At 50.9% G+C, this 23,426-nt stretch overlaps 1 protein-coding gene across 1 annotated transcript in view; it reads left to right on the top strand.

Annotated features, from left to right (window-relative positions):
- HK2 (hexokinase 2) overlaps nt 1-23,426 on the top strand; it is a 78,423-nt gene that overhangs the window by 9,971 nt on the left and 45,026 nt on the right.

Raw genomic sequence — 23,426 nt, 5'->3', positions numbered from 1 at the left:
TTGGGATTCGGAGGCCGTGGGTGTGGGCAAGTCACTTAACTTCTGTGCCTCGGTTACCTCATCTGTAAAATGGGGATTAACTGTGAGCCTCACGTGGGACAACCTGATTCCCCTGTGTCTACCCCAGCGCTTAGAACAGTGCTCTGCACATAGTAAGCGCTTAACAAATACCAACATTATTATTCTCTGGGCCTCATTTACCTCCTTTGTAAAGTGGGGATGAAGGCTGTGAGCCCCACAGGGGACAACCTGATGACCTCGTATCCACCCCCGCGCTTAGAACAGTGCTTGGCACATAGTAAGCGCTTAACAAGTACCGTCATTATTTATTATTCCAGTTCTGGCTCTACCTGCCGCAGGTCACAGGGAGAGTGCTTGGTTCTGGCGTCAGGACGCCTGGGTTCCGGTCCCAGCTCTGCCTTCTACGAGTATGAGGGGAAGAGCCCGGCTCCGGGAGTCAGGACGCCTGGGTTCTAGTCCTGGCACTGCCCACCTCAGGTCTGGGGGAAAGAGCCCGGCTCCGGGAGTCAGGACGCCTGGGTTCTAGCCCTGGCACTGCCTGGACACGGTTGACGTGGGCGAAGAGCGCACGTGCTGTCCTCTGTCCACCTCCGGGCTCGATACGCTCCGTGCCCAGCGGGAACAGGCCGGGCCGGGACAAAAGAGCAGGTGGCACTGCACCAGCCCTCAGCCCTGGCACCAACACCCGGGCATCATCTCGTGGGCACGGTTTGGCCCGAGGCTCTGCTGGCATTCCGGGTGGGAGGGACCTTCCCCAGCAGCCCAGGCAGATAAGTCATCAGCGCTCTTTCCCTCTTCCTGCTTTTTATTTTTTAAATGGAATTAGTGAATAATAATAATAATGTTATTTGTTACTATGTGCAGAGCACTGTTCTAAGCGCTGGGGTAGATGCAGGGTCATCAGGTTGTCCCACGTGAGGCTCACAGTCTTAATCCCCATTTTACAGATGAGGGAACTGAGGCACAGAGAAGTGAAGTGACTTGCCCACGGTCACACAGCTGACGAATGGCAGAGGTGGGATTCGAACCCATGTCCTCTGACTCCTAAACCCGGGCTCTTTCCACTGAGCTACGCTGCGTGAAGCGCTTAGTATGTGCCAAGCACTATACTAACCACTACAATAGATACGGTATCCATCAGGTTTGTTCATTCAGTTCATTCGATCGTGTTGATCGAGTGCTTACCGTGTGCTGAGCACTGGACTAAGCGTTGGGAGAGTCCAGTACAATATTAGACACAGTCCCAAGCTTTGTGGGAAGAGCACGGTCTTGGGAGTCAGAGGTCGTGAGTTCTAATCCCGGCTCCGCCACTTATCAGCTGTGTGACTTACTCCTCTGTGCCTCAGTGACCTCATCTGTAAAATGGGGATGAAGACTGTGAGCCCCATGTGGGTCAACCTGGTTACCTTGTATCTACCCCAGCGCTTAGAACAGTGCTTGGCACATAGTAAGCGCTTAACAAATACGATATTATTATTATTCTTATTAGGCCGGACACAGTTATGTGGAGGTAGGTTATCTGGGGTTATTTTGGGGGTGCAGGGGTGCCCTTCCCCCTCCTCCCTCTTCCTCCTCCTCCCTCTTCCTCCCTCACCGCCACAGTTCCCATTTCTGGTCTGTTGAAATGGTGCTTGGGAAACACAGCCGATGTGAACAGTAATCTTGTAATGATGGTATTTGTTAAGCACTTACTCTGTTCCAGGCACTTTAGTAAGCGTGGACACAATCCATGTCAATCAATCATATTTATTGAGCGCTTACCGTGTGCAGAGCACTGCACTAAGCGTTTGGGAGTCAGAAAGACCTGAGTTCTAATTCTGGTCCTGCCACATGTCTGCTGCGTGACCAACTTCTGGGCCTCAGTTCCCTCATCTGTAAAATGGGAGGTAAATGGGCGAGTCCCATGTGGAAAGGCACTTGTATCTTCCTCAGTGCTTAGAAACACTCCATAAATACATTTGAATGAATGAATGAACAGCACTTAGAACAGCCCTTAACCGATACCATAATTATTATTATTAATATTATTCCCAGGTCAGAGGTCCATCCAATAGTCCACACTGCTTCTCTACTTGCCAGCCATTTTTCCACCTACCAGTGGCAGTTCCTCCAGCTGTAGAGACAAAGCGTTTTGGCAGCCTGGTGGGTTTTTAGTTGCTGACAGTCCAGGCAGGATCTGACAGGGTGGAATGAGGGCAGAGTTAGGGACCATTATATAATAATAATAATAATAACAATAATAATGGTGTTTGTCAAGTGCTTACTATTTGCCAGGTATTGAAATAAGGGCTGGGGTAAATACAAGCTCGTCAGTTTTTATACAATCCCTGTCCCACATGGGACTCACGTTCTTAACCCCCATTTTCCAGATGAGGGAACTGAGGCCCGGAGAAGTGGAATGACTTGCCCGAGGTCCCCCAGCAGACAAGTGGTGGAGCCGGGATTAGAATCCAGGTCCTTCTGACTCCCAGGCCCGGGCTTTAGTCGCTGCATCTCAGTGTTCAATGCCCACAGCCCCGTGCTCTGCCCGTAGTAAGTGCCCCATAAATCATTCATTCATTCAATCATATTTATTGAGCGCTTACTGGGTGCAGAGCACAGCACTAAGCACTTGGGAAGTACAATTCAGCAACAAATAGTGACAATCCCTGCCCACAGTGGGCTCACAATCTACAAGGGGGAGCCAGACATCAATACAGATAAATAAAATGATGGATATCCACTAGATCACACTGCCTCCTGTGTGCAAAACACCATACTGAGCGTCTGGGAGAGTCCATTAACCGGGAGGATGGAGAGATTCTAATCCCGGCTCCACCACCGATCAGCTGTGTGATTTTGGGCACATCACTCGACTTCTCTGTGCCTCAGTTACCTCCTCTGTAAAATGGGGATGAATAATAATAATAATGTTGGTATTTAAGCACTTATTATGTGCAGAGCACTGTTCTAAGCGCTGGGGTAGATACAAGGTCATCAGGTTGTCTCACGTGAGGCTCCCTGTTTTCATCCCCATTTTACAGATGAGGGAACTGAGGCTCAGAAAAGTGAAGTGACTTGCCCACCGTCACACAGCTGACAAGTGGCAGAGCTGGGATTCGAACCCGTGATCTCTGACTTCCAAGCCTGTGCTCGTTCCACTGAGCCACGCTGCGTCTCAAGCAGATGAAGACTGTGAGCCCCAAGTGGGACAACCTACTTATCATGTATCTCTCCCAGTGCTTAGAACAGTGCTTGGCACATAGTAAGCGCTTAACAAATGCCATCATTATTACTATTATTAATTGAGCTCCTCCCTTCCGTCTGTTTTCCCTGCCACGTCTCGACCGGCAGGGAGGCTGCGGAAGTCTGAAGATGGTTTGTGGATTTAACAGACTCTGTTTGCTTGGGCTTTTGCCAGTCTCGAAATTCACAGAGAAATGACACCCACCGGTGTAGCTGTCATATTCTACTGAAGCCCAAGGACTCAGAAGCAGTGTGGCGTAGTGGGTAGAGCCCGGGCCTAGGAGTTAGACGGACCTGGGTTCTAATCCTAGCTCCGCCACTTGTCCGCTGGGTGACCTCGGGCAAGTCACTTCCCTTCTCTGGGCCTCGGTTTCCTCATCTGTAAATTGGCGATTACGTCTCTAAGCTCCACGTGGGACAACCTGATTACCTTATATCTACCCCATCGCTTAGAACAGTGCTTGGCACATAATAGCATTTAGCAAGTACCATTATTATTATCATTAATGTTATCTTATTATTAATATCATCTGGGTGTGTAGGAGGGGATGATAGGGGAAGGGTCTGGTGAGCAAGTCAGGCTCCTGTCCCCAGTTTTCAAGAGAACCCTCTACCAAAATCTGAGAAGCCACATGGTCTAGCGTTAGACCATGGTCTTGGGAGTCAGAAGGACCTGAGTTCTAATCCCGGCTTGGCCACACATCTACTGTGTGATCTTGGGTAAGTCACTTGACTTCTGTGCCTCGGTTCCCTCCTTTGTAAAATGGGGTTTAAGAGTAATAATAATAAGGGTATTTAAGCGCTTACTAGGTGCTGAGCACTGTTCTCCATGTGAGACGGGGATTGTGTCCAACATGATTAACTTGTATTCACCCCAGTGTTTTGAACAGTGCTCGGCACCTAGTGAGCACTTAATAATAATGATTATGATGGTGGTGGGTTCGAATCCCGGCTCCGCCACTTGTCAGCTGTGTGACTTTGGGCAAGTCACTTAACTTCTCTGTGCCTCAGTTCCTTCATCTGTAAAATGCCCCACGTGGGACAACCTGATCACCTTGTATCCCCCCCCCAGCGCTTAGAACAGCGCTTTGCACATAGTAAGCGCTTAACAAGTGCCAACATTATTTAAGTGCTTACTAGGTGCCGAGCACTATCTTAAGCACCGGAGTAGATACAACACAGTCTTAATCTCCGATATACAGATGAGGTAACTGAGGCACAGAGAAGTGAAGTGTCCTAATCTCCAATTTACAGATGAGGTAAGTGAGGTACAGTGAAGTGACCTGTCCAAAGTCACACAGCTGATAAGTGGCGGATCCGGAACCCACGACCCTTGACTCCCAAGCCTGTGCTCCTTCCACTAAGTCATGCTGCTTAACAAGTATGATTATTATTTAACTTGAAAAAAACTCACAAGAGAAATCGGTGGGTGGGGGTGTGGAGGGGGTTGGGGGACTGGAGATATTGATGATAGTAAAAGTTCCATCCACCTGGAGTCTTTTTCAGTCAATCAATAGTCGATGACATTGATCGAACACTCCAAAACCCTTTGGAGAGTACCATCGAAAGCCCTTAAGGTAATTAGAATGATAATGGAACTTATTAGGCGCTTACTATGTGGCAAGTATTCTGCTAAATGCTGGGTAAACACAAGATAATCAGGTCAGGCACGGTCCCTGTCCCACATGGGGCTCAAAGTTTAAGTGGAAGGGACAATAGGTGGCCCAGTGGCTACAGCCTGGGCCTGGGCGTCAGAATGACTTGGGTTAATAATAATGGTATCTATTAAGCACTTACTATGTGCCAAGCACTGTTCTAAGCGCCGGAGTAGATACGAGGTTTTCAGGTTGTCCCACGTGGGGCTCCCAGTCTTAATCCCCATTTTCCAGATGAGGTAACTGAGGCACAGAGCAGTGAAGTGACTTTCCCAAGGTCACACAGCTGACAAGTGGCAGAGGCAGGATTAGAACCCGTGACCTCTGACTCCCAAGCCCGGGCTCTTGCCACTAAGCCACTCTGCTTCTCCTCAGAACCTCTCAGGGTTCTAATCCTGGCTCCACCACTTGTCGGCTGTATGACCTTAGGAAAGTCACTTCACTTTTCTGGGTCTCAGTTGCCTCATCTCTAAAATGGGGATCCAGACTGTGAGCCCCGTGCAGGACAGGAACCGTGGCCAACCCGATTTCCTTGTATTCACCTCAGCGCTTAGTACCGTGCCTTGCATATAGTAAGTGCTAACGAACACCACGGTTGTTGTTGTTATTGGAACAGGTATTTTATTCCCATTTTACAGATGAGGAAACTGAGGCCCAGAGAGGATAAGTGACTCACCCCAGGTCAAACAGCTTGCAGATGTTGGATCTGGAATTAGAACTTAGGATTCCTGGCTCCTGGTCCTGTGTGTTGTTTTTTTCCCTCTTGCTGACGATCTTAGCCAAGGAGACAGACACAGAATAACGTAGCGGAAGGAGGAAATAGTCCTCGAATAATGTAAACCTGTGTACAGCGGCAGCAAGTCTGTGAGTGCCCAAGTGATAATGAGATAATCGTAGGGAGCCAGCGTGGCCGAGGGGAAGGAGCACGGGTTTGGTTTTAAACCCAGCTCTGCCACTGAACTCATAATAATAATAATAATCATAATAATGTTGGTGTTCGTTAAGCGCTTACTCTGTGCAGAGCACTGTTCTAAGTGCGGGGGTAGATGCAGGGTCATCAGGTTGTCCCACGTGAGGCTCACAGTTAATCCCCATTTTACAGATGAGGGAACTGAGGCCCAGAGAAGTGAAGTGACTTGCCCACAGTCACACAGCTGACAAGTGGCAGAGCCGGGAGTCGAACTCATGACCTCTGACTCCCGAATCCCAGGCTCTTTCCACTGAGCCTCGCTGGTATTTAAGCACTTACTATGTGCCAAGCACTATTCTAAGTGCTGGGATAGATACAAGGTAGGTCAGTCACAGTCCCTGTCCCACATGGGGCTCATACTCTTAATCCCTGTTTTATAGATGAGGGAACTAAGGCCCAGGGAAGTGGTGACTTGCCCAAGGTCACACAGCAGACAAGGAGCAGAGCCGGGATTAGAACCCAGGACCTTCTGACTCCCAGGCCCGGGCTCTATCCTCTAAGCCGCCCCTGTCAGTCCTGTTTATTAATAATACGCAAGTGCTTACTTTGTGCCAGGCGCCGTTCCAAGCGCTGGGATAGATACAAGGTCATCAGCTTGTCCCACGTGGGGCTCACAGTCTTCATCCCCATTTTACAGATGAGGGCACTAAGGCCCAGTGAAGTGACTTGCCCAAAGTCACAGCTGACAGGTGGTGAAACGGAGATTAGAACCCACAACCGCTGACTCCCAAGCCCGGGCTCTTTCCACTGAGCCACGCTGCTTCTCAATCATGTCGAAGCTATTTACTGAGTGCTTACTGTGGGCAGAGCACTGTACTAAACCCTTGGGAGAGTACAGTAGCGCAACAAACCGACACATTCCCTGCCCTCAATGAGCTGACGGTCTAAAGGGGGGTTTAGTACGATGCTTGGCATATAGTAAGCACTGAACCAATACCATAATTATTAATTATAATTATCATTAGACATTAATATACATAAATTACAGGCCACTAAACCTCTCTGGGCCGCAGTTTCTTCATCTATGCAATGGGGATAAGATCAAAGCTCGTTGTGGGCAGGGAGTATGTCTAAAAATATGTTGAAGCAGCGTGGCATAGTGGATAGATGGCTCCTTGTGGGCAGGGGTTGTCACTGTTTATTGTTGTATTGTTCTTTCCCAAGCGCTTACTACAGTGCCCTGCACACGGTAAGAGCTTAATAAATACGTTTGAATGAACGAATGAATGGTAGAACCCCGGGCCTGGGAGTCAGAAAGTCACGGGTCCACCTTGACACCTAGCTTCTCTGTTAGTTCTTAAATGAGGTGGCAGGTAAACTTTTTCTTTAATAATAATAATAATAATGTTGGTATTTAAGCGCTTACTATGTGCAGAGCACCGTTCTAAGCGCTGGGGTAGATATAGGGTAATCAGGTTGTCCCACATGAGGCTCACAGTCTTCATCCCCATTTTACAGATGAGGTCACTGAGGCACAGAGAAGTGAAGTGACTTGCCCAAGGTCACACGGCAGACAAGTGGCGGAGCCAAGATTAGAACCCACGACCTCTGACTCCCAAGCCCAGCTCTTTCCACTAAGCCACGCTGCTTCTCTAGACTCTCAGCTGTTGGGCAGGGAACGTATCTACCAAGTCAATCGATCTTATTTATTGAGCGCTTACCAAGCAGTGTAATTAAGAATTGGGAAGAGTACAATATAACAATTTATTGACACATTCCCCGCCCACAGTGAGCTGACAGTCTAGAGGGGGAGATGGAAAGTAATGGAAAAAATGATAGAGATAACAATAATAATAATAATGATGGTATTTAAGTGCTTTTTATGTGTCAAGCACTGTTCTAAGCACTGGGATAGATACAAGGTTATCAGGTTGTCCCATGAGGGACTCACCATCTTAATTCCCGTTTTTACAGATGAGGTAACTGAGGCACAGAGAAGTCAAGTGATTTGCCCAAAGCTGATCAGTGGCGAAGTTGGGATTAGAACCCAGGACCTGTGACTCCCAAGCCCGGGCTCTTGCCACTGAGCCACGCTGCTTCTCTGTTGGACATGAGATGCTTTGAAGCTGGGAGAGGGGATGAATACTTTGGGCAAGTCACTTCACTTCTCTGTGCCTCAGTTCCCCCATCTGTAAAATGGGGATGAAGACTGTGAGCCTCATGTGGGACAACCTGATGAACCTGTATCTACCCCAGTGCTTAGAACAGTGCTCTGCACATAGTAAGCGCTTAACAAATACCAACATTTTTAAAAATTATTCCAAGCAGGCCAAAGCATATGGTTATGGCTCTCTGTGACAGGAAGTCTTCAGTTATTTAATGAGCTCTTGCTGTGCAGAGCACTGGACTAAGCGCTTGGGAGAGGGCAGTAGAGCAATATTCATTCATTTTAATTCAATCGTATTGAGAGTTTCCTGGGCAGAACACTGGACTAAGCGTTTGGGAGAGGACAGCAGAACAATATTCATTCATTTTAATTGTCGTATTTATTGAGTGCTTACTATGTGCAGAGCACTGGACTAAGCACTTGGGAGAGGACAAGAGAGCAATGAACAGCTACATCCCCTGCCCACAAGGAGCTGACAGTCTAGTCAGTCGTATTTATTGAGCACCTACTGTGGGCTGAGCACTGGACTATGAGAAGCGATGTAACCTAGCGGCAAGAGCCCGGGCTTGGGAGTCAGAGGCCGTGGGTTCTAATCCTGGCTCCTCCCTTGTCCGCTGTGTGACCTTGGGCAACTCACTTCACTTCTGTGCCTCAGTTACCTCATCCGTAAGACTGTGAGCCCCACGTGGGACAACCTGATAACCTTGTGATAATGGTGGTATTTGTTAAGCGCTCACTATGTGCCGAGCACTGTTCTAAGCGCTGGGGGAGATACAGGGTCATCAGGTGGTCCCACGTGAGGCTCACAGTGAATCCCCATTTTACAGATGAGGTAACTGAGGCCCAGAGAAGTGAAGTGACTTGCCCACAGTCACCCAGCTGACAAGTGGCAGACCCGGGATTCGAACTCATGACCTCTGACTCCCAAGCCCGTGCTCTTTCCACTGAGCCATCTACCCCAGAGCTTAGAACAGTGCGTGACACATAGTAAGCGCTTAACAAACGGCATATTTGTTATTGACGAAGCGCTCGGGAGAGTCCCGTAGAGCAATAAACAGACATCCCCTGCTCAAGACGACCTGACAGTCTAGAGGGGAAGGGAGACTGTGAACCTGTCATTGGCAGGGATTGTCTCTGTTGCCGAATTGTACATTCCGAGCGCTTAGTACAGTGCTCTGCACATAAGAAGCGCTCAATAAATACCGCTGAATGAATGACAGGGAGGGCTCGGCACCGGCCCCGGACCGACCTCGGTGTGGGTTGTTGGGAGCGTGTGAGACGGCTTAGTCACCAGGACTGTTGCACCATCACTTCGCCCTTCGCGTAATTTCCACCCGACACCTCCTCTGACGCATCCTTGGACATCAAGTCACAGGGGTGGGGCGTCGCGGGGAGGGGCCGGGTGGGACGTGTGGGGATTTGGGGTGGCTTCTTCCCGAAAGACCTCCCCATTCATTCACTCAGTCGTACTGTGAGGCCGTTGTTGGGCAGGGACTCCTATCTGTTGCCGAATTGTCCATTCCAAGCGCTTAGTCCAGTGCTCTGCACATAGGAAGCGCTCGATAAATACGATTGAATGAATGAAGGAATTTACTGAGCTCTTACTCTGAGAGGACAGTGCAGTGATAAAGACACATTTCCTGCCCACAACCAGCTTACAGTCTAGAAGCGGGGAGACGGGCATTAATTGAAATAAATCAATGACAGATATGGACATAATGATGGTACTTATGCGCTTACTGTGTGTCAAGCACCGTTTTAAGCCCTGGGGTAGACACAAGGTCGTCAGGTTGCCCCATGTGGGGCTCACAGTCTTCATCCCCATTTTACAGATGAGGTGATTGAGGCGCCGAGAAGTTAAAAGTGGTGTGGGACTGGGAAGCGGGAATGAATATAGGGAGCAAGTCAGAAGGGAGTGGGAGAAGAGGAAAGGGGGGCTTAGTCAGGGAAGGCCTCCTGGAGGAGACGGACCCTCATTCCCTGCCTCCTTCCAAAAGTGGGATTCTGAGGGCATTTTAACCGACTCTCTTCAGGAGTGGCCTCTTTCCTCTGTAGGCAGGGAATAATTCTGTTGTACTTGCCCAAGTGCTTAGTAATAAAAATAATAATTATGGTATTTAAGTGCTTACTATGTGCCGAGCACTGTTGTAAGCGCTGGGGGAGATACAGGGTCATCAGATATTCCCACGTGGGGCTCACACTTTTTAATCCCCATTTTTACAGATGAGGTAACTGAGGCACAGAGAAATAAAAAATAAATAAATGGTGGTATTTGTTAAGCGCTTACTCTGTGCAAAGCACTGTTCTAAGTGCTGGGGGATACAAAGTGATCAGGTTGTCCCACGTGGGCCTCACGGTTTGAATCTCCATTTTACAGATGAGGTAACTGAGGCACAGAGAATGCCCAAAGAAACGAAATGACTTGCTCAAGGTCACACAGCAGACAAGTGGCAGAGCCGAGATTAGAACCCAAGACCTCTGACTTCCAAACCCGTGCTCTTTCCACTAAGCCACGCTGCTTCTCTCAGTGCTTTGCACACAGTAAACACTCAGTAACTACGGTTGAATGAATGAATGAATGAATGAATGAATGAACAGTAAGCGCTTAATACCTACGCTTGACTGACTGACTGCCAGGTGTGATCATGCGTAGAGCAGGGGAGACGCAGGCAGGGAGAAAGACCCAGGATACCTGGGTCCTTAGTATTACCTCCACTCTATCTGGTTTTGGGGCAGTTACCTTCTCTGGGCCTCAGTTTCCTCATCAATAAAACTGGGGTAAGGTAGATTTTTAGGTATGAGGGGTTAGGGATTAGGTATGAGCTGGGGTAGATACAAGCAAATCGGGTTGGACACAGTCCCTGTCCCCCGTACCATAATATTTATGGTATTTAAGCGCTTAGTATGTGCCTAGCACTGTTCCAAGTGCTGGGGTACATACAATAATAATAATAATGTTGGTATTTGTTAAGCGCTTACTATGTGCCGAGCACTGTTCTAAGCGCTGGGGTAGACACAGGGGAATCAGGATGTCCCACGTGGGGCGCACGGTCTTAATCCCCATTTTACAGATGAGGTAACTGAGGCACAGAGAAATGAAGTGACTCGCCCACAGTCACACAGCTGACAAGTGGCAGAGCTGGGATTCGAACTCATGACCTCTGACTCCAAAGCCCGGGCTCTTTCCACTGAGCCACGCTGCTTCTCAGAGTAATCAAGTTAAACAGAGTAATCAAGGTGTCGAGTTGTCGAGTAATCAGTGCCGAGCACTGCTGTAAGCGCTGGGGTAGACACGGGAAACAAGTTGTCCCACGTGGGGCTCACAGTCTTCATCCCCATTTTGCAGATGAGGTCACTGAGGCCCAGAGAAGTAAATTCATTCATTCATTCAATAGTATTTATTGAGCGCTTACTATGTGCAGGGCACTGTACTAAGCGCTTGGAATGTACAAATCGGCAACAGATAGAGACAGTCTTGCCCAAGGTCACACAACAGACAAGTGGCAGAGCCGGGACTAGAACCCATGACCTTCGGACTCCCTGGCTCGTGCTCTATCCACTACACAGTGATGCTCCAGTCGTGATTATTATTATTCTTGGTAATAATAATAATCATAGTATTTAAGTGCTTCTTAAGGGCCAGACATTGTACTAAGGACTGAGGTGATTACAAGCGAAATAGATTGCACACAGTCCCTGTTCCCCACTGTGGGGCTCCCCCTCTCAACCCCTATTTTACAGATGAGGGAACTGAGGCCCAGGGAAGTGAAGTGACTTGCCCAAGCCCATACCACAGACAAGTGGCGGAGCTGTGATTAGAACCCGTGACCTTCAGATTCTCAGGCCGGTGCTCTATCCGCTACGCCGTGCTGCTACTCATTAAAGGCAGAGTCTTGGCGGGGTGGGGAGTAGCTGGAGGGGGTGGTCACCCCTTCATCTCCCCCAACCTCCTCCCAAGCCCTCCCGGAGGGCGAGAGGGGTGGGGGCCGGGCCCATCGTTGGTATTGGTTAAGCGCTTACTATGTGCAGAGCACTGTTCTAAGTGCTGGAGTCAATACAGGGGAATTGGGTTGTCCCACATGAGGCTCACAGTTAATCCCCATTTTACAGATGAGGTAACTGAGGCCCAGAGAAGTGAAGTGACTTGCCCACAGTCACACAGCTGACTAGCGGCAGAGTCGGGATTCGAACTCTTGACCTCCGACTCCCAAGCCCGGGCTCTTTCCACTGAGCCACACTGATTTGGGCCACGAGTCGCTCGTCTGGGCCACCGAGGGACCACAGTTGGGCCCAGGTGTCCCAAAATTCACTTCCCTGGTCAATGGGCCTCCCTAACTTCCAGCGCTTAATCATAATAATAATAACTGGTACTTTTAAGCGCTTACTATGTACCGAGCACTGTTCTAAGCTCTGGGGTAGGCACAAGGTGATCAGGTTGTCCCACGTGGGGCTCATGGTCTTTATCCCCATTTTACAGATGAAGTAACTGAGGCAGAGTAGTTAAGTTGAGCAGCAGCGTGGCTCAGTGGAAAGAGCCCAGGCTTGGGAGTCAGAGGTCATGGGTTCGAATCCCGTCTCTGCCACTTGTCAGCTGTGTGACTGTGGGCAAGTCACTTCACTTCTGAGCCTCAGTTAGCTCATCTGTAAAATGGAGATTAAGACTGTGAGCCCCATGTGGGACAACCTGATGACCCTGTATCTACCCCAGGGCAAGTCACTTCACTTCTCTGTGCCTCAGTTACCTCATCTGTAAAATGGGGATTAACTGTGAGCCTCACGTAGGACAACCTGATTACCCTGTATCTACCCCAGCGCTTAAAACAGTGCTCGGCACATAGTAAGCGCTTAACAAATACCAACATTATTAACAGTGCTCTGCACATAGTAAGCGCTTAACAAATTATTAACGTTATTATTAAGTGACTTGCCCAGGGTCACACAGCTGACAAGTGGCAGAGCCAGGATTAGACAGGGTCCAGCGCTTAGTATGGTGCATGACACATAGTAAATGCTTTAAAAAAAAAAAAGATGGCATTTGTTAAGCGCTTACTATGTGCGAAACACTGTCTAAGCAATGGGCAGGTTACATGGTGATCAGGTTGCCCCACGTGGGGCTCACAGTCTTAAACCCCATTTTACCTGAGGCACAAAGAAGTTAAGTGACTTGCTCCGTGTCACACAGCTGACAAGGGGCAGAGTCGGATTTCGAACCCATGATCTCTGACTCCCAAGCCCGTGCTCTTTCCACTGAGCCACGCAGCATCTCTGAACAGCTTCTTTCTCTTAACAAATACCATTATCATCATTATTATTATTATTATGATTACCCCCCCCCCCCCAAGGGGCTATAATCCTTGTCGGGGGCTGAGGTTTGGACATAGAGGGGGCCCGGGGCGGAGAAAACTGCACCTTGGGGGGACACCCAGACTCGTGTCTCGGGGATGGGAAGGGGGGGGAGCTTTCATTCATTCCTTCATTCATTCATTCAATCGTATTTATCGAGCGCTTACTGTGTGCCGAGTACTGTGCTAAGCCCTGGGGAAAGTCCGTTACAACGAAAGATATGATCCCCGCTCACCAGCAGCTGACAGTCTACAGGGGAAGAGAGGCATTCACTCATTTATTGAGCGGTTACTGTGTGCAGAGCACTGTACTAAGCGCTGGGAAAAGTCCATTATGACAAAAGATGTCATCCCCGCTCGCCAGGAGCTGACAGTCTACAGGGGAAGAGAGGCATCCGCTCATTCAATCGTATTTATTGAGCGCTTACTGTGAGCAGAGCACTGGACTAAGCGCCTGGGAGAGTCCAGTACATCAATAAACGGGCACATTCCCTGCCCACAGTGAGCTGACTGAGGTAACTGGGATGGGGGCGGGGGGTGAGGGACAGCCGGCCCACCTCTGTGCTGGTGCTCCGGACCCAGACTAGCGATGAGAGTGGCATTCGTTCAGCGCTAACTCTGTGCCAGGCTCCGGGAGAGATCCGAGACAGTCAGGCTGTCACCATCCCTGCCCCACGTGGGGCTCCCAGCCTGAGCCAGGTGAGGAAACTGAGGCTCGGGAGGTTAAGTGACTTGCCCAAGGTGACTCAGGCGGGACGGGGACTCAGGTCCCCTGACGCCCAGCCCCATGGTCTTCCCTCGAGGCCGCGCTGCTCCCGCGATTCGACTCGGTGAATTGAACCCGCTTTCTCTTTCCGATCGAATCCCCCTCACGGAGAGGAGATTCTCTTCTGGGGGTCGCTGGCCTCGAGCTCCCCGGGGACCCGGCCTCCGGGTGGCCGGGCCCGCGGGGGTGGGGTCTTCCCCGGCACCCCCGGGGTTGTAGGCCGCGCGTCCGGGAAAACCGACCGCGTTCCAGGGAGTGAGAGCTGGAATAACAGGAAACGGGGTGAGTCACCCCCCGACTGGCGTAATAGGATCCCTGGGAGTGTCGGCTGATCCCGGCAGATCCCGGGACCCGTCCACGCCTCGCCCCCTTTCCCTTCCCCGCCCCCGGTCTGGCGGAGCTGAGTCCGAGCGTGGGGTTGGCCGAGGCGCAGCCCGGCGAGGGAGGCGGGAGAGGGCGGACGGCTGCGGCCGGATGGATGGACACGGGGCTCGGGGACTCCGCTTAATAATCAAAGAATAATAATGATGGTGATAATAATTGCGGCACTTGTTAAGCACTTACTATATGCCAGGCACTGTTCTAAGCGCTGGAGTGGACGCAAGCTAATCGGTTGGACCCAGTCCCTGTCATTCATTCGATTGTATTTATTAAGCCCTTACTGGGTGCAGAGCGCTGTACTAAGCGCTGGGGAGAACACAATACGGCCATAAAGAGATGACGGTCCCTGCCCGCAAGGAGCTCACAGTCTAGAGGGGGGCCTCCGGTCTTCGTCCCACGTGGGGCTCCCGGACTTCATCCCCATTTTCCAGATGAGGGAACCGAGGCCCAGAGAAGCGAAGCGACTCGCTCAAGGTGCCACAGCGAAGATTAGAACCCACATCCTTCTGACTCCCAGGCCCGGGCTCTAGCCACTAGGCCAAGCTGCCTCTCTGGAGCAGTGACGATATTGCTTCTTCGGTGCACCGTGTGGAGCACCGTGCGGAGTGCTGCGCGGTGGTGGGAGGCCCCGGAGAGGAGGTGGGCAGCGGCCTCCCCCCCGCCCGCTCCGTTCCCCCGAGCTGCGGGCAGCAGCTGTTTCCCTGGCAGCCGCCGGGCATCACGGTCCTGTCCTGTGGTTTCCCACGTGGACGGGTTCTGTGTGTGTGGTCTTCCCTTTCCTGGCGGCAGCCCAGGGGTGGTAATAAATAGTAATTCTGGCATTTCTTAAGCGCTTACGATGTGCCAGGCGCTCTACCGAGCGCTGGGGGTGGATGCGTGCAGATCGGGTTGGACACCGTCCGTGTCCTATGAGGGGCTCACGGTCTCAATGTCCATTTTCCAGTTGAGGTCACTGAGGCCCAGAGGAGTGAAGTGACTTACCCGGGGATGCCCAGCAGACAAATGGCAGTGCCGGAATTTGAACCCATGACCGCGAGAGTGGCAGCTCCCTGAATCCCACGGGGCAGCGGGTGGGGGTGGGCAGCAGCTTACTCCCCCATCTTGCAAACTGCTTTAGAGCATCCCGAGGCCTCCCCCGAACTCGAGGCCTCCCCCAAAACCCGGGCTGCTCTGGACCCCCAGCCCAGTTCCCTTCCCCCTCCCATTTTCTCTCTCTCCCTCCCCTTTACCAGCCAATCCAGCTTCCTGCCCGTTTCTCCGATAATAATTATGGTGTTGCTGACTGTGTCGAGCCCTGTTAATAATAATAATTATGGTATTTATTTAGCCCTCACTATGTGCCAGGCACTCTTCTCAGTGCTGGGGTAGATCCAAGATTGGACCCAGTCCCAGTCCTCCATGGGGTTCACAGTCTTCATCCCCATTTTCCAGATGAGGGAACCGAGGCCCGGAGAAGTGAAGTGGCAGACAAGTGGCGGAGCCGGGATAAGAAGCGCCGTTCTAAGTGCCGGGGTGGATACGACACCATCAGGTGGGGGTACAGTCCCTGTCTCATGGGGCCCACGGTCTAAATGGGGGGGGCTTAATCCCCATTTTATAGTTGGAAACTGAGGCACGGAAAAATGAATAATGATGATGATGGTATTTGTTAAGCTCTTACTATGTGCCAGGCACCGTTCTAAGTGCTGGGGGTAGATACGAGATCGGACACGGTCCCAGTCCCACACAGGGATCACAGTCTTCATTTTACAGATGAGGGAACTGAGGCACAGAGAAGGGAAGGTCTCGCAGCAGACGAGTGGCGGAGTCGGGAATGGAGCCCATGACCTTCTGACTCCCGAGCCCCTGCTCTATCCACTCCGCCGCGCTGCTGCTTTCCCACCGTCGCGGGTCCGGCGAGTGGCGGAGCCGGGTTTAGAACCCGGGGCCTCGGTCTCCCAGGCCTCGGACAGGGGCACCTGCTTTCCTGGCAAGTGCCCTAGGGTTCTTCTTCCCCCGGTGGGAGGTCAGAAGGCCCCCGAGGGCGTGAGGTGCCGAGGGGTTGGGGGCGGGGGACGGGACGGGGCGGGCCTAGCGGGGAGGATGGAGGAGGTAGCAGGTCGGGCTGTGCCGGGGAGAGGAGACGAAGCGGAAACCAGGCGGAAGTTGCTCAAGGAGGAAGTTCACCTACAGTTGTCAACACGTTTCGTCGAAAATGTTCTCTGAGGCGGCTACGGGCTTCCGCCGGGCTCCCCGGCGCGGCCCCTTCCCCCACCCACGCCCGCCTCCTGCCTGGGACCCCGGCGGGGTCCGGTCCGGGGTCTGCCTCAGCGCCAGCGGGCTGGCTCCCTCGGGTTATCGCCCTGTCCTGTTTCATTCATTCATTCAATGGTATTTATTGAGCGCTTACTATGTGCAGAGCACTGGACTAAGCGCTTGGAATGGACAATTAGGCAACAGAGAGAGACCGTCCCTGCCCGACGACGGGCTCACGGTCTAAAAGGAGACAGAGGGACGGCTCGTGTCTCCCGGGAGGAAGCCTTGGAGGAAGGACACGTGGGAAATTCAAAGTCAATTGGTCCATGCTATTTTAGCGGAGCAGTTCGGCCTAGTGGATAGGGCCCGGGCCTGGGAGTCAGAAGGACCTGGGTTCTAATCCTCCTAGGCCACTTGTCGGCTAGGTGACCTCAGGCAAGTCACTTCACTAACCTGGCAATGGCAATGTGGGCAAGTCACTAATCAGATACCTTATCTGTAAAAGTAATAATAATAAAAATGGTATTTGCTAAGTGCTTACTATGTGTCAGGCACTGTACTGAGCACTGGGGTGGATACTAGGTAATACTAGTTGGACACAGTCCCCGTCCCGTGGGGGGCTCACAGTGTCAATCCCCATTTTACAGATGAGGGAACTGAGGGTTAGAGAAGTGAAGTGACTTACCCAAGGCCACACGGCAGACAGGTGGATGGAACAGGGATTAGAACCCATGACCTTCTGACTCCCAGGCCCCGGGCTCTAGCCACTCACTACGCCATGATGCTTTTAATAATAATAATAATAATATCTGTTAAGCGCTTACTGTGTGCCAAGCACTGTTAATCACTGGGGTAGATACAACGTAATCAGATTGTCCCACGTGGGGCTCACAGTCTTAATCCCCATTTTACAGGTGAGGTAATTGAGGCACAGAGAAGTTGTGACGCCCTAAAGTCACACACCTGACAAGTGGCGGAGCTAGGATTAGAACCCATGACCTCTGACTCCCAAGCCCGGGCTCTTGCCACTAAGCCCCGGGGCTTCATGGGATTAAAGCTGCGAACCCCTTACGGGTCATGGACTGTGCCCAACCTGATTAGCTTGAATCTACCCCAGCACTTAGAACAATGCTTGACACATAGTATGAGTTTAACAATGACTATTATTATTATTTTTCAGCAGTCGGTCAATCATATTTATTGAGCGCTTACTGTGTGCAGGGCAACATACTAAACTCTTGGGAGAGGACAAGGGAACAGTACCAGTCAAATTACCTGCCCGCAACGAGCTTACAGTCCAGAGGATGAGCTTACGGTCTAGAGGACTGTACTAAGCGCTTCCTGTCTGCTCTTTCCATGGAGGCCGGACTGGTCGTGGTGGTCCAAGCGAGAAATGGCTTAACTGCAGGAGGGCCGTCCAAAGTTCCCTTCAGACTTTTGGGGAAAGTCTCCCCTGCTAGACTGTGAGCACCTTGAGGCTAGGCGTCTTCATTCATTCATTCAATCGTATTCATTGAGCGCTTACTATGTGCAGAGCCCTGTACTAAGCGCTTGGAAAGTACAATTCGGCAACAGATAGAGACAATCCCTGCCCAACAGTGGGCTCACGGTCTAAACGGGGGAGACAGACAACAAAACAAAACAAGTAGTCTGGTGTCAATATCATCAAGATCAATAGAATCATAGATATATACACATCATTAACAAAATGAATAGAGTAATAAATAATATATACAAATACGCACAAGTGCTGTGGGGAGGGAAAAGGGGGAATGGGGAGGGGAGGAGGAGCAGAATGTGATCCCGATATTGGGCAGGGATTGTCCCTATCTGTTGCCCAGTTGAATATTCCAAGCGCTTAGTACAGAGCTCTGCACATAGCTCTCAATAAATACGATTGAATGAAAGACTACTACTGGAAGTGCTCAATAAAGACTTGATTTGTAGCATAGTGAATCGCTGATAGGCTGGAGAAGTGGATTTTCAGTTGTATTTGCTGAGCGCTTACTATGTGCACAGCACTGTCCCGAGCGCTTGGAATGTACAGTTCAGCAACAGAGAGATAATCCCCGCCCACAGTTGGGCTCACAGTCTAAAAGGGGGGAGACAGGCATAGAAACAAGTTAAACAGGCATCAAAAGCATAATTATAAATAGAATTATAGATCTATACACATCAAAATAGGTGAACGGGCATTAATGTAAGTAAATAGAATTACAGATATGTACATAGATACACAAGTGCCATGGGGCCGGGAAAGGGGATAGAGCAAAGTGGGGGATCCATCACCCGATGGATGAAGAGTATTTATTGAGCATCCTTGCCCTGCAGAAACACGGTCTTCAGTTTCGTTGCCGAAACTGAAAGAGCTTGACTCTGGGAGTCGGGGGACCTGGGTTCTACTTAGTGCTCCACTGCTTAGTACAGTGCGTGGCACATATTAAGCTCTTAACAAATACCATAATTATTATTATTCTAATCCCAGCTCCTCTACATGTCTGCTGTGAGATCTTGGATAAGTCACTTCACTTCTCTGGGCCTCAGTTTCCACATCTGTAGAATGGGGATTAAGGCTCTGAGCCCCACGTGGGACGGGGACTGTCCCCGATTCGATTATCTTGGGTCTACCCCGGCGCTTCTTATACCGCCTGGCATGTAGTAAGTGCTTAATAAATACCACAGTTATTATTAGCCTACTCCTTCATTAGAGAAGCAGCATGGCGCAATGGAAGAGCCTGGGCCTGGGAGTCAGAAGGTCACGGGTTCTAATCCCCATGTGCCACTTGTCTGCTGTGTCTGCTTGCCCATGGTCTCATCACTTCTCTGTGCCTCAGTTCCCTCCTCTGTAAAATGGGGATTGAGGCTGTGAGCCCCACAAGGAACAGGGATTGTGTCCGACTTGATTTGCTTGTATCCACCCCGGCGCTTAATACAGTGCCTGGCACATAATAAAGCGCTTAACAAATACCATTATTATTATTTCCCCTACTTCTCCTTTCTGCATCGCCTCTGAACTTGGATTTGCACCCTTTATTCACCGCTCCCTGAGCCCCACAGCACTTATGTCTTTATCCATCATTTATTTATCAATCAATCAGTGGTATCGACTGAGTGCTTACTGTGTGCAGAGACTGTACTAAGCGCTTGGGAGAGTACAATGGAACAGTAGGACAGATTTAGTAGACACATTCCCTGCCAATTAATGTCCGTCTTACCGCTCTAGCCCTGAAGGTTGATGTGGGCAGGGAACGTGTCTGCTAACTCTGTTGTATCGTTCTCTCCCAAGCGCTTAATACCGTGGTCCGCACACACTAAGCGCTCAGTATATAACACCGATTGTTTGATACCCACAGCTCACCGGTCTGTGAGTGAAAGTAAACAGCAGCAGAGAGGCTGTCTGACTTCCTGTTTCGGGGTGGAGGAAAGTGTCTGTCAGCAGAGCCTAGAGGGTAGAGCCCGTGCCTGGGAGTCAGAAGGTCATGGGTTCTAATTCCGGCTCTGCCACTCGTCTGCTGTGGACCTTGGGGAAGTCACTTCACTGCTCTGTGCCTCAGTTGCCTCTTCTGTAAAAAAATGCAGGTTAAGAGTGTGAGCCCTAAGTGGGACAGGGCCTGTGTCCTACCTGATTAACTTGTACTAATCCAGCGTTTAGAACAGTGCTTGGCAGATAGTAAGCGCGTAACAAGTACCGTTATTATTATTAGCCCGGCTGCACCGCATCCCGACTCTGCCCCTTGTCAGCTGTGTGACTGTGGGCAAGTCACTTCACTTCTCTGTGCCTCGGTTCCCTCATCTGGAAAATGGGGGTGAAGACTGTGAGCCTCACGTGGGACGACCTCATTCCCCTGTATCTACCCCAGCACTTAGAACACTGCTCTGCACATAGTAAGCGCTTAACAAATACCAACATTATTGGAGTGTGGCTCAGCGGAAAGGGCCCGGGCTTGGGAGTCAGAGGTTACGGGTTCTAATCCTGGCTCCGCCACTTGTCAGCTGTGTGACTGTGGGCAAGTCACTTCACTTCTCTGGGCCTCAGTTCCCTCATCTGTAAAATGGGGATTAAGACTGTGATCCCCAAGTGGGACAACCCGATTGCCTCGTATACCCCCCCCCCCCCCCAGCGCTTAGAACAGTGCACATAGTAAGCGCTTAACAAATACCAACAAATACTGTGACCTTGGGCAAGTCACTTTGCTTCTCAGTGCCTCTATCCCCTCAACTGCAAAATGATGATTCAGTACCTGTTCTCCATCCTACAAGTGAGCCTCGCGTGGGACAGGGACTGTATCCTGCCTGATTAGCTTGTATCTACCACAGTGCTTAGAACAGCTCTTGGCAATAACAAAGATCATTTAAAAAAACAAAAAACAAAGGGATTGTGGTGACTGAGATGGGTGGCTAGCAGGAAATAGGATGTGGCTCCTTGCCCTTTCCCCTAGCCCCTGCAGCGGCTTTGTCAAGGGTGTGTGTGTGTGTGTGTGTGTGTGTGTATGTGTGCGCGCTTACCTTCTCACCGGGCCTCCACCTCCCCAATCTCGCCGCTGACCCCTTGCCCACATCCTGCCTCTGGTCTGGAACGGCCTCCCTCCTCAAATGTCACAATCACTCTCCCCCGCTCCTCTCCTCCAGGAAGCCTTCCCAGACTAAGCCCCCCTTTTCCTCACCTCCCACTCCCTTCTGCGTCGCCCCGACTTGCTCCCTCTGTTCTTCCCCCTCTCCCAGCCCCGCAGCTCTTATGTCCATATCTCTCATTTGCTTTATATAAATGTCTGTCGCCCTCCCTCTAGACCGTAAGCTCGTTGTGGGCCAGAATGTTTCTGTTTATCGTTGTGTAGAGAGGCAGCGTGGCTCAGAGGAACGAGCACGGGCTTGGGAGTCAGAGGCCACGGGTTCCAATCCCGGCTTCGCCACTTGTCAGCTGTGTGACTATGGGCGAGTCACTTCACTTCTCGGTGCCTCAGTTCCCTCATATGTAAAATGGGGATTAAGACTGTGAGCCTCACATGGGACAACCTGATGACCCTGTATCTCCCCCAGCGCTTAGAACAGTGCTCTGCACATAGTAAGTGCTTAATGAATACCAACACTATTATTATTATTGGCTCCGGCCCCGGTCACTCACCACCCCCTCTCCAGTTAGAGAAGCAGCATGGTGTAGCCGAGAGGGCCCAGGCTTGGGAGTCAGAAGGGCATGGCTTCTCATCCCGGCTCTGCCACTTGTCTGCTGTGGGACTTTGGGCCAGTCACTTCACTTCTCTGTGCCTCAGTGACCTCATCTGGAAAATGGGGATTGAGACTGTGAGCCCCACATAGGACAGGGACTGTGTCCAGCCTGATTTGCTTGTATCCACCCCTGCGCTTAGTACAGTGCCTGGCATGTAGTAAGTGTTCAACAGATACCATAATTGTTCCCAATTTTTATTAACTCTTCTCACTCCAGAGCGCTTATGTCCATCTCCATTGCAGCGTGGCCTAGTGGAAAGAGCCCAGGCCTGGGAGTCGAAGGAAGGGTGTCCCAATCCCGGCTCCACCACAGATATGCTGTGTGACCTTGGGCAAGTCACTCTGCTGTGTCTATTGTGTGCTGAGCACTGTACTGAGTGCTTGGGAGAGTATAATAGAGTTAGTAGACCTGATGCCTGCCCTCAAGGGGCTCAGTCTACTGTGCGCAGAGCACTGGACTGAGCATTCATTCATTCATTTGTATTTATTGAGCGCTTACTGTGTGCAGCGCACTGTTCTAAGTGCTTGAAAAGTACAATTCAGCAATAAAGAGGGACAATCCCTGCCCATACGGGGCTTACAGTCTAGAGGCGGGCAGACAGACATCGAAACAAGTAAACAGGCATCAATAGAAATAAATATAATTATAGACATGTACATATATACATAAATGCTGTGGGGCGGGGAGAGAGGGAGAAGAGCAAAGGGAGAGAGTTGAGTTGACACATAAGGTGGGGGAGCTGAGGAAAAGGGGGCTTACCAGGACCCGGGGGCCGGAGGGGCTGGGAAGGGACGGACGGTCCCGCAACGCTGCCCTCTGGGATATCCACACTGTCCGTCCAAGGACACCTGGGTCCAGCGCAGCCTATAAAAATAATAATTTTTGAAGCGCTTTCTGTGTGTTAAGTACTGTTCTAAGCGCTGGCGGCGATACAAGGTTATCAGGTTATCCCAGGTGGGGCTCACAGTCTTAATCCCCATTTTAAAATGAGGTAACCGAGGCTCAGAGAAGTCAAGTGACTTGCCCGAAGTCACACAGCAGACAAGTGGAGGAGCTGGGATTAGAACCCACGACCTCTGCCTCCCAAGCCCCGGCTCTTTCCACTAAGCCACGCCGCTTCGGGGCTCTAGTGGCTAGAGCCCGGACCTGGGGGTCCGAAGGACCTAGTTTCTCATCCCGGCTTGCAGCATGTCTGCTGTGGGACCTTAGTCTGAGGACTTGAGAGGACAAGAATCAGGAGAGCAGCGCTTAGTACAGTGCTCTGCACATAGTAAGCACTCAATAAATACTACTGAATGAATGAATGAGATGCGATCCCCACCCTCTGGGAATTTATGGTCCGCAAACACGCTTAAAGGGAATGGGTTGGCCTTCCAGGAAAAAAAATATGATATTTGTTAAGCGCTTCACTGTGTGCCAGGCACTGTACTAAGCGCTGGGGTAGATACGAGCAGGTCCGGTTGGACACAGTCCCTGTCCCACGTGGGGCTCACGGTCTCA

Source organism: Ornithorhynchus anatinus, chromosome 5 (assembly GCF_004115215.2).
Source record: "Ornithorhynchus anatinus isolate Pmale09 chromosome 5, mOrnAna1.pri.v4, whole genome shotgun sequence".
Classification (NCBI taxonomy): domain Eukaryota; kingdom Metazoa; phylum Chordata; class Mammalia; order Monotremata; family Ornithorhynchidae; genus Ornithorhynchus; species Ornithorhynchus anatinus.
This window is presented reverse-complemented; position numbering and strand designations above follow the sequence as displayed.